Source organism: Rana temporaria, chromosome 7 (genome assembly GCF_905171775.1).
Source record: "Rana temporaria chromosome 7, aRanTem1.1, whole genome shotgun sequence".
NCBI lineage: Eukaryota > Metazoa > Chordata > Amphibia > Anura > Ranidae > Rana > Rana temporaria.
In genome coordinates, this window is record NC_053495.1 from 190,286,541 (window position 1) to 190,298,856 (window position 12,316).

Here is a 12,316-nt window from a genome sequence, read left to right on the forward strand (position 1 = left end):
AAAGCTCCTTTGCAATGACCTAGAGTGCATTCCCATGGGATTTTGAGTGTCCTGCTATCACAGGAGACAGCAGTGAGGCCAGGGCTGTCTTAATAACATCAAGGGCCCCTGGGCAAAGGTAATGCACTGGGCCCCTACCAGCCCGCCCCAATTTACGAACTTACACTCAATAATTAATTGATAGAATTATATTTATTAGTACTTTCAAAAGAATTGATTTTAAACACTATAAAAAAACTATAACAATTTGATAATCCAAAAACAAATCAACACAAAGGGCACAGTACATGGTTGGAGACAGAAGGGCATGGTGTGATGGGGGGGTCAAGAGGGCACAATACTGGGATCAGGAAGGCACAGCACATGTTCCAGAATGCTGCTCAAGACATGGCCATCCTGGGACAGCTTAGTAAAACGCTTGACTGGTCTTGCAAATCCGGGACAGTTGGCATGCATGATGTAATGCAAGACTATCATGGGGCCCCCCTATGCACCTGGGGCCCCTGGGCAGTGCCCAGGGGTGCCCATGCATTAAGACAGCCTTGAGTGAGGCGTGTTGACACCATAGAAGCCTTGGAAGTGTAAGTATTTTTCTTCCTTATTTCCTAGTCATAAATACAGTAACGTGTGCAAAAAATTACACACAAAAAATAAATTCTCCAGCAGCAAAAGGGTTACAAATACATTTTTGGGTAAACAGATTTTTATAAGGGTCCCCAAAGTGGATTTTGTAAAATTTTTAAATGACGTTAATTTCTTGTTGATGGTTGACCAAAATTTCACTGATCACTTTTCAGCTTCATCGGCAATCCATTCAGAAGAAGAAATCTGTGAATGGAGGCCTTGTGATTTTTATAAAGACATTATGTGACTTTAAAAAACAAAAAATAGTAATAATATATTATACAGTTCCATATGAAAACACATATGAAGAAGATATCTATTTTTGAAACTATAATATATATTTATATAAGTATTTGAATTGTGTAACTGTTTACCTCTGTCATAAGTTGAATACACATTCCTATCTAAAGACTTTTAATTAGAACCAAACCAACCAGAGTTTTGGATAGAGTGGGGAAGTATTATGGACCCAGACAGGTATTACTGCTGTCTGTACCCCCACTGGGGGGATCTGCTCTCAGTGGTGAACAGGACTGCATTGAAATCAGGTTAGAACCTCTGTGAGGTTTTTAATTTGGTCTGTGCCCCATCTGGAGAGTTTTTGTTCTACGTCTTGTAGTATCACTGAGATCATTGGCATACAGGGGCGGACAGACAGCTCTTGGGACCCCCTGGGCCAAACAAGATCATGGGGCCCCCTGTGTCCCTGCCCACACTCAAGCCACACCCACACAAAGCTCCACCTACATATTGCAGCTCAGCTGCATAGAGGGGGGGACATTTAAATATCTATAGCAGCATAGCCTGCATGGAAGTTCTCGGCTTCTTTCTGTAGAAGTTGCTGGGCACGTTCAGGTTTAAAGATGACTGCCAAGCAACATCTATATTTATTACGCAATCAGGGGCATTTTATTAAAGTAAGACCTGTGTGCAAGATCATAATTTGGCCCCTTATTTCCAGAGAGGGAAGTGCGGAGCGCTGTGCGTGCCGCGACAAATATTGGCTGTGGTTTTCGGGGGCTGTAGGTAGTGCCTGCTGGTTACATAGTACAGTAAAGATGCCCAATGATTGGGGGGGTTATGAATGGCTATTTGGCTCCCACACAGCTCCTTCCTAACAGGATTGCCAACCCCCCATGACATAAACTTATATTACTAAGAGGGGGTGGAGAGATAGAGGCAGAAGAGAGGAGGTGAAGTAAGAGGAGGGATAAGAACAGGATGGAGAGAAATGGTGGAGATGGAAAAGTAGGAGAAAAATGGAGGAAGGAGAGAGAGCAAAAGGGTTGAGTGAGAAAGAGAGTGGGTGAAAGAGAAAGAGAGAGGGGTAAGAAAGGGGGGTGAAAGTTGAGAGAGGGGGTGAGGGGGAAAGAGAGAGAGAGAGGGGTAAAAGAGGGGGGTTAGAGAAAGAGAGAGAGGGGGTGAGAGAAATATGGGGTGAGAGGGGCAGATGTGAGGGGTGAGGGAGAGAGAAGGGTGAGAGAAGGGTAAGAGAGATGTGGATGAGAGAGGGGGAAGGTGATAGTGAAGGGGTAAGAGAGAGGGCGTAAAGGAGAGGGGGTGAGAGAGAGAGGGGGGTGAGAGAGGGTGGAATGTGATAGTGAGGAGTGAGAGAGAGGGGGTAAAGGAGAAGGGGTGAGAGGGGGGAAGGTGATAGTGAAGGGGTGAGAGAGGGGGTGAGAGGGGGGAGGTAAGAGAGAGAGAGGGCGGTAAAAGAGAGAGGGGGATGAGAGAAAGAGGGGGTGAGGGGGAGAATTTTCTGGGTGAGAGGGGGGTGAGAGCTGTTGAGGCAATTTAAACATAGAACATCTGTGTAAGATAACACTTACCTATCACAGTATTATTAAGGATTACAGAGGTTGGTGCTGACACCGTCCATGGCACTGGATCCCCCGGCCTGCAGCTCATTAGTCTGGAACTGACAGCTATCTTCTGGGTTCTGTCAAAAATTAAGTTGAGTCTGAACTGTAGCCGAACCCAAGCTTATCGCTAATGACAGATTCCCATTTGAAAACCCGCATCAATGTAAAAGCAGCCTTATAGGGGGCTCAGGACAATAAGGGCTCATTTACATTTGGTGGGCGGTTAAGGCCAGCTCATTGTGGCCTGCAACCGGTTACCATATCACTTAAGAGGATCAGTGTGGAAGCAACCTAATAACCATTGAAAAACTATATTCATTGCTTATTGCAAAACGATGGCAATAATATGCCTGTTGCCAACCTGTGCTATTTAATAAGCTGACCTTTTATCCTTCTCTTTCTGCTGGCATCACTTGCTGTTGGAAAGGTTTCTGTCCCTGGCAGTATAGAGGAAGCACCAGTGTTTGTGGCGCCTGCTCCCTCCGCAGCCGCTTGCTTCTTCTGGCGCTGTCTCCAACCACTCTGACGTTCTAGGCAACCCATGATTTGGGCTTGATGACCCGCCATCCTAGAGCAGGAAGTCACAGGCCCCATCAGAGGGCTCCGGGCCACCGGTTGAGCACCCCTGTCTTAGGGATTCTGGTCATCCTGTCCAGCACTGAAATTAACTCAGTCTCCTTCAGGCTGTAAAAATTCCCCTCAGCTAAAATCTGGCTCCATTTATCAATGACTTATGGTTGAAGAAGAGCAATCCAAATTAAATTGGATGCAAGGTTTCCAGCAAGGCTGCTCTTAGCCAGGGCTCAAGTCCTGCGGGAACGCGTGGGAACGGACTTCCTGCACTTTTTTCACAGCAGGAACTCAGTTCCCTTTGCAGGACTAGAGCAGTCGAGAGCAGCTGAGCCGAGCCGCCCGAGCCAAACCTTCACTAATTTTACTTTTTGCTATAATAAATATCCCCCAAAAATATATAAAAAAAAGTATTTTTTCCTCAGTTTAGGCTGATACGTATTCTTCTACCTTATTTTTGGTAAAAAAAAAAATCACAATAAGCGTTTAGCGATTGGTGATAATGAATAGTTTTATTGCATTTTTCAAAATTTTTTTTTTTTACTACTAATGGCGGCGATTAGCGATTTTTTTCGTGACTGCGACATTATGGCAGACACTTCGGTTTCGCTTTAGTTAAAAATGCATTGTTTACTCTGAAAGTGACAATTGCAGTTTGGGAGTTAACCACAAGGGGGCGCTGAAGGGGTTAAGTGTGACCTCATTTGTGTTTCTAACTGTAGGGGGGTGTGGCTGTAGGTGTGACGTCATTGATTGTGTTTCCCTATAAAAGGGAACACACGATCAATGACGGCGCCACAGTGAAGAACGGGGAAGCTGTATTTACACACAGCTCTCCCCGTTCTTCAGCTCCGGGGACCGATTGCGGGACTCCAGCGGCGATCGGGTCCGCGGGTCCCGTGGTCACGGTCACGGAGCTTCGTGCCCCCGAACCCACGGCTGGGCACTTAAAGAGGACGTACCTGTACGGGCCATTCTGCCCACGTATATGTGCAGGAGGTGGTCCTTAACCACTTTCCGACCGCCGCATGTAGATATACGTCGGCAGAATGGCACGGACAGGCACATCAATGTACCTGTACGTGCCTGCCTAGACGTGGGTCGGGGGTCCGATCGGGACCCCCCCCCGCTACATGCGGCGGTCGGATCCCCTCGGGGAGCGATCCAGGACGACGGCGCGGCTATTCGTTTATAGCCGCTCCGTCGCGATCGCTCCCCGGAGCTGAAGAACGGGGAGAGCCGTATGTAAACACGGCTTCCCCGTGCTTCACTGTGGCGGCGCATTGATCATGTCATCCCCTTTATAGGGGAGACACAATCAATGACGTCAGTCCTACAGCCACACCCACCTACTGTTGTAAACACACACTAGGTGAAGCCTAGCACGTTCAGCGCCCCCTTGTGGTTAACTCCCAAACTGCAACTGTAATTTTCACAATAAAGAATGCAATTTAAATGCATTTTTTGCTGTGAAAATAACAATGGTCCCAAAAATGTGTCAAAATTGTCCGAAGTGTCCGCCATAATGTCGCAGTCACGAAAAAAATCGCTGATCGCCGCCATTAGTAGTAAAAAAAATAATTAATAAAAATGCAATAAAACTATCCCCTATTTTGTAAACGCTATAAATTTTGCGCAAACCAATCGATAAACGCTTATTGCGATTTTTTTTACCAAAAATATGTAGAAGAATACGTATCGGCCTAAACTGAGGAAAAAAAAAATATTTAGATATGTTTTTGGGGGATATTTATTATAGCAAAAAGTAAAAAATATTGAATTTTTTTAAAAATTTTCGCTCTATTTTTGTTTATAGAGCAAACAATAAAAACCGCAGAGGTGATCAAATACCACCAAAAGAAAGCTCTATTTGTGGGGAAAAAAGGACGCCAATTTTGTTTGGGAGCCACGTCGCACGACCGCGCAATTGTCTGTTAAAGCGACGCAGTGCCGAATTGTAAAAACCCCTTGGGTCATTTAGCTGCATATTGGTCCGGTCCTTAAGTGGTTAAGCGGTTAATATCGATATTTTTAATGCTAAAACGCTGTAAAAACGCTTCAGTGTGAAAGGGGTCTAAAGCTTTATTATTGCTGTTCTTTCACAACAAAAAAAATATAAAACAGCCAACGTGTTTCGAATATTATACATAGTGAGGAGCACTCAAAAATGACATTGTCCCCATCCCATCCCTTATTATTTGGAAATAAATGAAAAACAAAAGGACCCAGGAACAAATTAGGAGCAGCACCTGCTGGGGTGAAGGTAAATCTTCCCTAGGCAACAGGAAATAAAAACAGCAAATAAATAAATAATAATAATTTAAAAATTCACGGTGGATTAATAATTCCCTACTCTATTCAAAAAAGCAAAAATGCCTATAGATACGTTATGGAATGGCACAATCGTATCTAAAAATGGAGTGTGTGATCCTTTACATCTATTTTTGCAGACTCTCAAATTACAAATTGTATTTCTTGTGGTTTACATTCAAGGAAAAAAAAGCACTTTTGAACGATAATTTATTTTTGTTTGTGAATTATTTTGGTTTTATATTCCTAAAAATGTTTTGTATCAGTTAAAGGAGACTTCCAGGAATAATGGAAAACTTCTGAGCTCCTCTGAGTTCTAAAACAAGGGTGTCCCCACCTTATATAGGCTTCTACCTTGTATAAAAGAGCGGGGCCCACGTCCTGCTGTTGTTTTCAGTGACACAGTGCTTTGAAAAAGTATTCATACCCCTTGAAATCTCCCACATTTTGTCATGTTACAACCGAAAACGTAAATTTATTTTATTGGGGTTTTATGTGATAGACCAACACAAAGTAGCACATAATTGTGAAGTGGGAAGAAAATATTAAATGGTTTTCCAATGTTTTACAAATAAATATGTGAAAAGTGTGGGGGGGCATTTGTATTCAGCCCCCCCTAAGTCAATACTTTGTAGAACCTCCTTTCTCTGCAATTACAGCTGCAAGTCTTTTTGGGGATGTCTCTACCAGCTTTGTACATCTAGAGAGGGACATTTTTGCCCATTCTTCTTTGCAAAATACCTCAAGCTCTGTCAGATTGGATGGAGAGCGTCTGTGAACAGCAATTTTCAAGTCTTGCCACAGAATCTCAATTGGATTTAGGTCTGGACTTTGACTGGGCCATTTTAACACATGAATATGCTTTGATCTAAACCATTCCATTGTAGCTCTGGCTGTATGTTTAGGGTCGTTGTCCTGCTGGAAGGTGAACCTCCACCCCAGTCTCAAGTCTTTTGCAGACTCTAAGGCCGCGTACACACGGTCGAACATGTCCGCTGAAACTGGTCCGCGGACCAGTTTCCGCGGACATGTCCGACCGTGTGTACGGCCTAGCGGACAGGTTTCCAGCGGACAAAAGTTTCTTAGCAAGCTAAGAAACTTGTCCGCTGGAAACATGTCCGTCGGACATGTCCGATGGTTAGTACACCTAATCGGACATGTCCACTGGTTATGACGTGTAACCAGCGTCCGAAATCCCGCGAATGCGCCGAATTGATTCAACGCATGCGTGGAAGCATTGCACTTCCGTGTTTGAGAACGTCGGTGTCTTCTACGTCACCGCGTTCTCTGTCCGCGGGGATTTTGACCCAAAAGCTCCCAGGAGACCGCGGACCGTTTTCATCGGACATGTCTCCTCGTGTGTGTACGGGGCCTAAAAGGTTTTCTTCTAAGATTGCCCTGTATTTGGCTCCATCCATCTTCCCATCAACTCTGACCAGCTCCCCTGTGTATGCTTCCCACAACATGACGCTGCCACCACCATGTTTCACAGTGGGGATGGTGTGCTCAGGGTGATGTGCAGTGTTAGTTTTCCGCCACACATAGCGTTTTGCTTTTAGGCCAAAAAGTTCAAGTTTGGTCTCATCTGACCAGAGCACCTTCTTCCACATGTTTGCTGTGTCCCCCACATGGCTTCTCACAAACTGCAAACAGGATTTTTATTATTATTATTATTATTATTATTATACAGGATTTATATAGCGCCAACAGTTTGTGCAGCTTTCTTTCAACAATGACTTTCTTCTTGCCACTCTTCCATAAAGGGCAGATTTGTGGAGAGCACCACTAATAGTTGTCCTGTGGACAGATTCTCCCCCCTGAGATGTGGATCTCTGCAGCTCCTCCAGAGTTACCATGGGCCTCTTGGCTGCTTCTCTGATGAATGCTCTCCTTGCCCAGCCGGTCAGTTTAGGTGGACGGCCATGTCTTGGTAGGTTTGCAGTTGTGCCATACTCTTTCCATTTTCGGATGATGGATTGAACAGAGCTCCGTGAGATGTTCAAAGCTTGGGATATTTTTTTTTATAACCTAACCCTGCTTTAACTCCATTCCTGTATCCCTGACCTGTCAGGTGTGTTTCTTGGCATTCGTGATGCTGTTTGTTCACTAAGGTTCTCTAACAAACCTCAGAGGGCTTCACAGAACAGTTGTATTTGTACTGAGATTAAATTACACACAGGTGGACTCTATTTACTAATTAGGTGACTTCTGAAGGCAATTGGTTCCACTAGATATTAGTTAGGGGTATCAGAGTAACGGGGGCTGAATACAAATGCACCCCCACACTTTTCACATATTTATTTGTAAAACATTTTGAAAACCATTTATTATTTTCCTTCCACTTCACAATTATGTGCCACTTTGTGTTGGTCTCATAAAATACCAATAAAATACATTTAAGTTTTTGGTTGTAAGAAGACAAAATGTGGGAAATTTCAATTACTTATTTTTCAAGGTACTGTAGGTTGACGGGTCATGTCAGCTTGTTCAGGTGAATCCGCGGTAACAGATACTAATCAGCCAGATACTGTATAACCTTTCTCAATAGAGGAGGCGGGTACCCTAAGCTACTTTTTTTCACAGCAGCTTAGCTCCAAGCTATTATTAATATCCCCCCACCCCCCCCCCGTCAACAACTTTAAATATTGCTTAACTATTTTAAATGTTGGGAGGTATGATAGTGACTGTTGGACCCTTCTGAGGAATCCTTGATGTGCCGATGACATTTCTCCATTGTCTGCGGTTTCCAGCAGGTAGTCACTACAGCACCCAGCACAATTACAGCTGTAGCAAGGTCCCAGGCCTCCTTTGGTCTAATGAGAATCTCCAGGGCCTGAGATAGTTGACAACCGTGGGCTGGATTCAGGTAGATTTCCGCTTTTTTTACAGAGGCGCAGGGCAACGTTTACTGCGCTGCCCTTGATTCACAGAGCAGTAGCTCCGTAAATTGCGTGGGCGCGCCGGCAAAATGGCCGGCGTAAGAGCGCGCAATTTAAATGATCCCGTAGGGGGCGGGAATCATTTAAATTAGGCGCGTTCCCGCGCCGATCGTAGAGCGCATGCTCCGTCGGGAAACTTTCCCGACGTGCATTGCGGCAAATGACGTCGCAAGGACGTCATTTGCTTCAAAGTGAACGTGAATGGCGTCCAGCGCCATTCACAAATCACTTACGCAAACTACGTCAATTTGAAATTTCGCGACGCGGGAACGACGGGTATACGTAACATTGGCTGCCCCTGCTAATAGCAGGGGCAGCCTTACGCGAAAACCGCCGTACGCAAACGACGTAAACTGCGTACGCAGGGCTCGCGTAACGTTGTGAATCGGCGTTAGTATGCAATTTGCATACTATACGCTGACCACTACGGGAACGCCACCTAGCGGCCATCGCAAGAATGCAGCCTAAGATATGCGGGCATAAGAGCCTTATGCCGTGCATATCTTAGGCTGCAGTCGGCGTAACGAGGTTCCTGAATCAGGAGCATTCGTTACGCCGGGGCAAGTAAGCAATTGCGCTGTGTAACTATGGTTACACAGGCGCAATTTGCTTCTTGAATCCAGCCCCTTCTGTATATAGTGGGTTGCAAGGCATAGTGGGTGTAATATAAGGTATATTAATTGGGCGCCAGACACTTCTTGAATGCAAAATAGATTTTATTTCTCTTAACAGAACTTTGGGAGAGAGGGTTAGGGCCAGGACACCCATAGGTAGTTGCAAGATTAATTGGCAGACTCCGAGACTTCAACAGGAGGACTGCCATGCAGGGAAAGGCATCCAACAAGACGCCACATCTGCACATGCAGGAATGCTGTCTCCTATGGCAACAGTCTTTAACAGTATCTAACACGGTGTACCGGTTCCTTCACTTCCACTACAATCACTTTTTGTAGTTCTTCAGCCCACTGAGCTCCCAGTCTCTCTCACTAGACTAGTTGATTCACTGCCACTGAATCCCTTGAGCTCCTCCAATCTTCAAGGTGGTATATTCCTCAAGCGTCACCCCCGCCTCTCTGCTGGGTCTCTAGCTTGGCACTCAAGATACTTCTCAAGCTTCACCCCACTGGCCTGCTCAGTCCCTGGCTTGACACACAAGGCTGCTCTGCAAGCGTCACCTTCGCTGACTGAGTCCCTGGCTTGATACTCGCTGAAGTTTCCCGATTCCTTACCATCCCCGGTTGGTGAGAATGCTGCTCCGGGACTTGCTTCAGCTACTCACTGTGGTCTCTGGTAATAATAAGGTGGATGCTCCCTTAGTGGTGACAGCTTCCCCTCTACCTCTGCCCATGTCAGGTTCTCCGGCTGGCAGAACCGTCACTTCTAGTTTGTCTGCAAGTCGCAATCCCAACCCTATGCTGCTCTCTTGTTTCTGGATAGGCCCCCAGACAGCCTAGCAGCCAGATGTGCCTGTGATAGGCCCAATCTCCGGCCTAGCAGCCCGGGAAATACAACACACATCCACCCAGACATCCATCCCGGTGGCACAGAGCCCTGTTTACCTGACTCCACCCAAATATATAAGCCAAGGGATCCAAGAAAACCTCTGCCCATTGGCTGAGAGACCCCATATACCCATAATCTGACCTTGCATTGCCATACCTCCCAACTTTTCAACTTCAGAATGAGGGACAAATGAGCATACCCCCCATCCGTTGTTGAGCGGGGGGGTCCACGGATCAAAGTTGTTGAGCGGGGTCCACGGATCAGAGTTGTTGCGCGGATTAAAGTTGTTGAGCGGGGGGGTCCACGGATCAAAGTTGTTGAGCGGGGTCCACGGATCAGAGTTGTTGCGCGGATTAAAGTTGTTGAGCGGGGGGGGGGGGTCCACGGATCAGAGTTGTTGAGCGGGGGGGGCCGCGGATCAAAGTTATTGAGCGGGGGGGAGTCCGCAGATCAAAGTTGTTGAGCGCGGGGGGGGGTCCGCGGATCAAAGTTGTTGAGTGGGGGGGGTCCACGCATCATAGTTGTTGAGCGGGGGGGGGTTTACCGCGAATTGCGGGATTTGACGCGAATGGCAGTAATCGCGGGGGGACAATAGCCCTGCTCGCGGGATTGATCGCGAATAGTGGGACATTACTGCGAAATCCGGGACGGTTGGGAGGTATGCGATTGCCCTTCTCGTATCTAAGGCCACCGGGTACCCGACCACCTAGCGCCAGAAGAGAAAAGTGCAGCAAAGCCAGACTTAGGGAGAAATCAATTGATCCCTAAAAATTAGCCAAGGTAGCTACTCCTGGCAGGTAAATTTAGGAGCAACCCTGCCTAAACTCCAGGGTGCTACACAGCCATTTCCATGAATTTGTGCGTGGGGGATATTGCGTTTGGACTTGCAGCCACTGGGTCCTGATTGACATGAATGGGACTTCCTACACAGGGAGAAATGTAAACCTGTGCATCACGTACAGGCAAACACAGCCCTTCACGCGGGTATACACTTAATACACCTGGTATACGAATCCCAAAGGTACAAAATTGAAATTAAGCTTGAATTCAAGGTATGCATCTCAATAGGGGAGATTTACTAAAACTGGAACACTCAGAATCTGGTGCAGCTGTGCATGGTAACCAATCAGCTTCTAATTTCAGCTTGCTCAATTAAGCTTTGACAATAAATCCTGGAAGCTGATCTCTATGCAGAGCTGCACCAGATTTTGCATGTTCCAGTTCAGTTTTAGTACCCCCCAATACTTCATCTACAATGACTGAAGTGCACTTTTAATGTTATGGTGCTGTCATAGACTGCAATTATATTTGGTGGCTGAAATACCAGATTTAATCATCAGGTGGTGCTGCAGGTAAAACCCTTAATCACAGCTTCTGGTCTTAAAGTATAACTAAAGGCAACTTTTTTTTGTTTTGGATAGAGGGGAGAGGGATTAGAACACCTGTCAGTTTTTAATGCTGTCTGTGTCCCCATTTAGGCCGCATTCACACCTGAGCATAGCGTTTTCGGTTGTTTTTTTCGGCGTTTTGCTGCACGTTTTGTCCTGCGTATTCACGCGTTTGCATACAGCGTTGTCCGACGTTTTTGAACTTCGTCGTTTTTTATTTTAGCCAATAGGAAAAATGATCATCTCTTTCATCACTTGTTGCTATGTTTGTAGATTTGTTTTATCTTCTTCCTGGGTGAATGTTCTAATTCACGGAACAGATTAAAGCGACAAAACGCCCGTAGAAACGCTCGTTGTCGCGCTAGATGCTTATATCGAGTGTTTCCATTAGTTTCTATGGGAATACAAATGTTCAAAAACGCCCAAATCCGCCCGATTCGCGCGTTTGAGCTTCAGGCGTTTGGCTTCAGGAGTTTTGGAGTGGAGATGTGAACCATCTCCATAGAGAATAATGTATTTTTTTCCCTTTATAGCTTCAGGCTACAGGCTACAAAACGCTCAGGTGTGAATGCAGCCTAAGGAATTTCACTCTTTCTATTTGTCCTGTTAAACATTATTATTGAAATTGAAAGTAAAAGAAAGTCCCAAATTTTGGGTTGTCCCCAGAAAAGTAACGGAGGGGGAATCTTCCAATGTGGACACTAGTTCTGGTGAGCTGGGGGTCCCCAAGGAATTACCTTACTTTTCAGGGATTTCTTCTCACTTCCTGTTTGGCAATGGGACAGGAAGTGAAGGTAAATCTCAATAATTGGACACAGATGGTGGAAAAAAATAAGACAGGGGTTATAGTCTTCCCTTACTCTAGCCAAACTGGCAAAGTTTTGCCTATAGTTCAACTTTAACCACTTGCTTACTGCTATACCCCCCTCCTGCCCAGGTGAAATTTCAGCTTCCGGCACTGCGTCGCTTTAACTGACAATTGCGCGGTCGTGCGACGTGGCTCCCAAACAACGTTGACATCCTTTTTTCCCCACAAGTAGAGCTTTCTTTTGGTGGTATTTAATCACCTCTGCGTTTTTTATTTTTTGCGCTATAAACAAAAAAAGCGTAAATTTTGAAA

General features: G+C 45.7%; 1 protein-coding gene across 3 annotated transcripts in view; it reads left to right on the forward strand.

The window, feature by feature from the left end:
• Positions 1–1,877, forward strand: part of ERICH3 (glutamate rich 3) — a 157,093-nt gene extending 155,216 nt beyond the window's left edge. For 2 of the 3 annotated variants that reach the window (XM_040360693.1, XM_040360694.1), the window contains one exon: positions 798–1,875. The gene's annotated coding sequence lies outside the window, so the exon portion shown is untranslated. Of the gene's footprint in view, positions 1–797 lie in introns of all 3 variants that reach the window. The other variant, XM_040360695.1, reaches the window with a different exon arrangement.
• Positions 1,878–12,316: the final 10,439 nt, after the last annotated feature.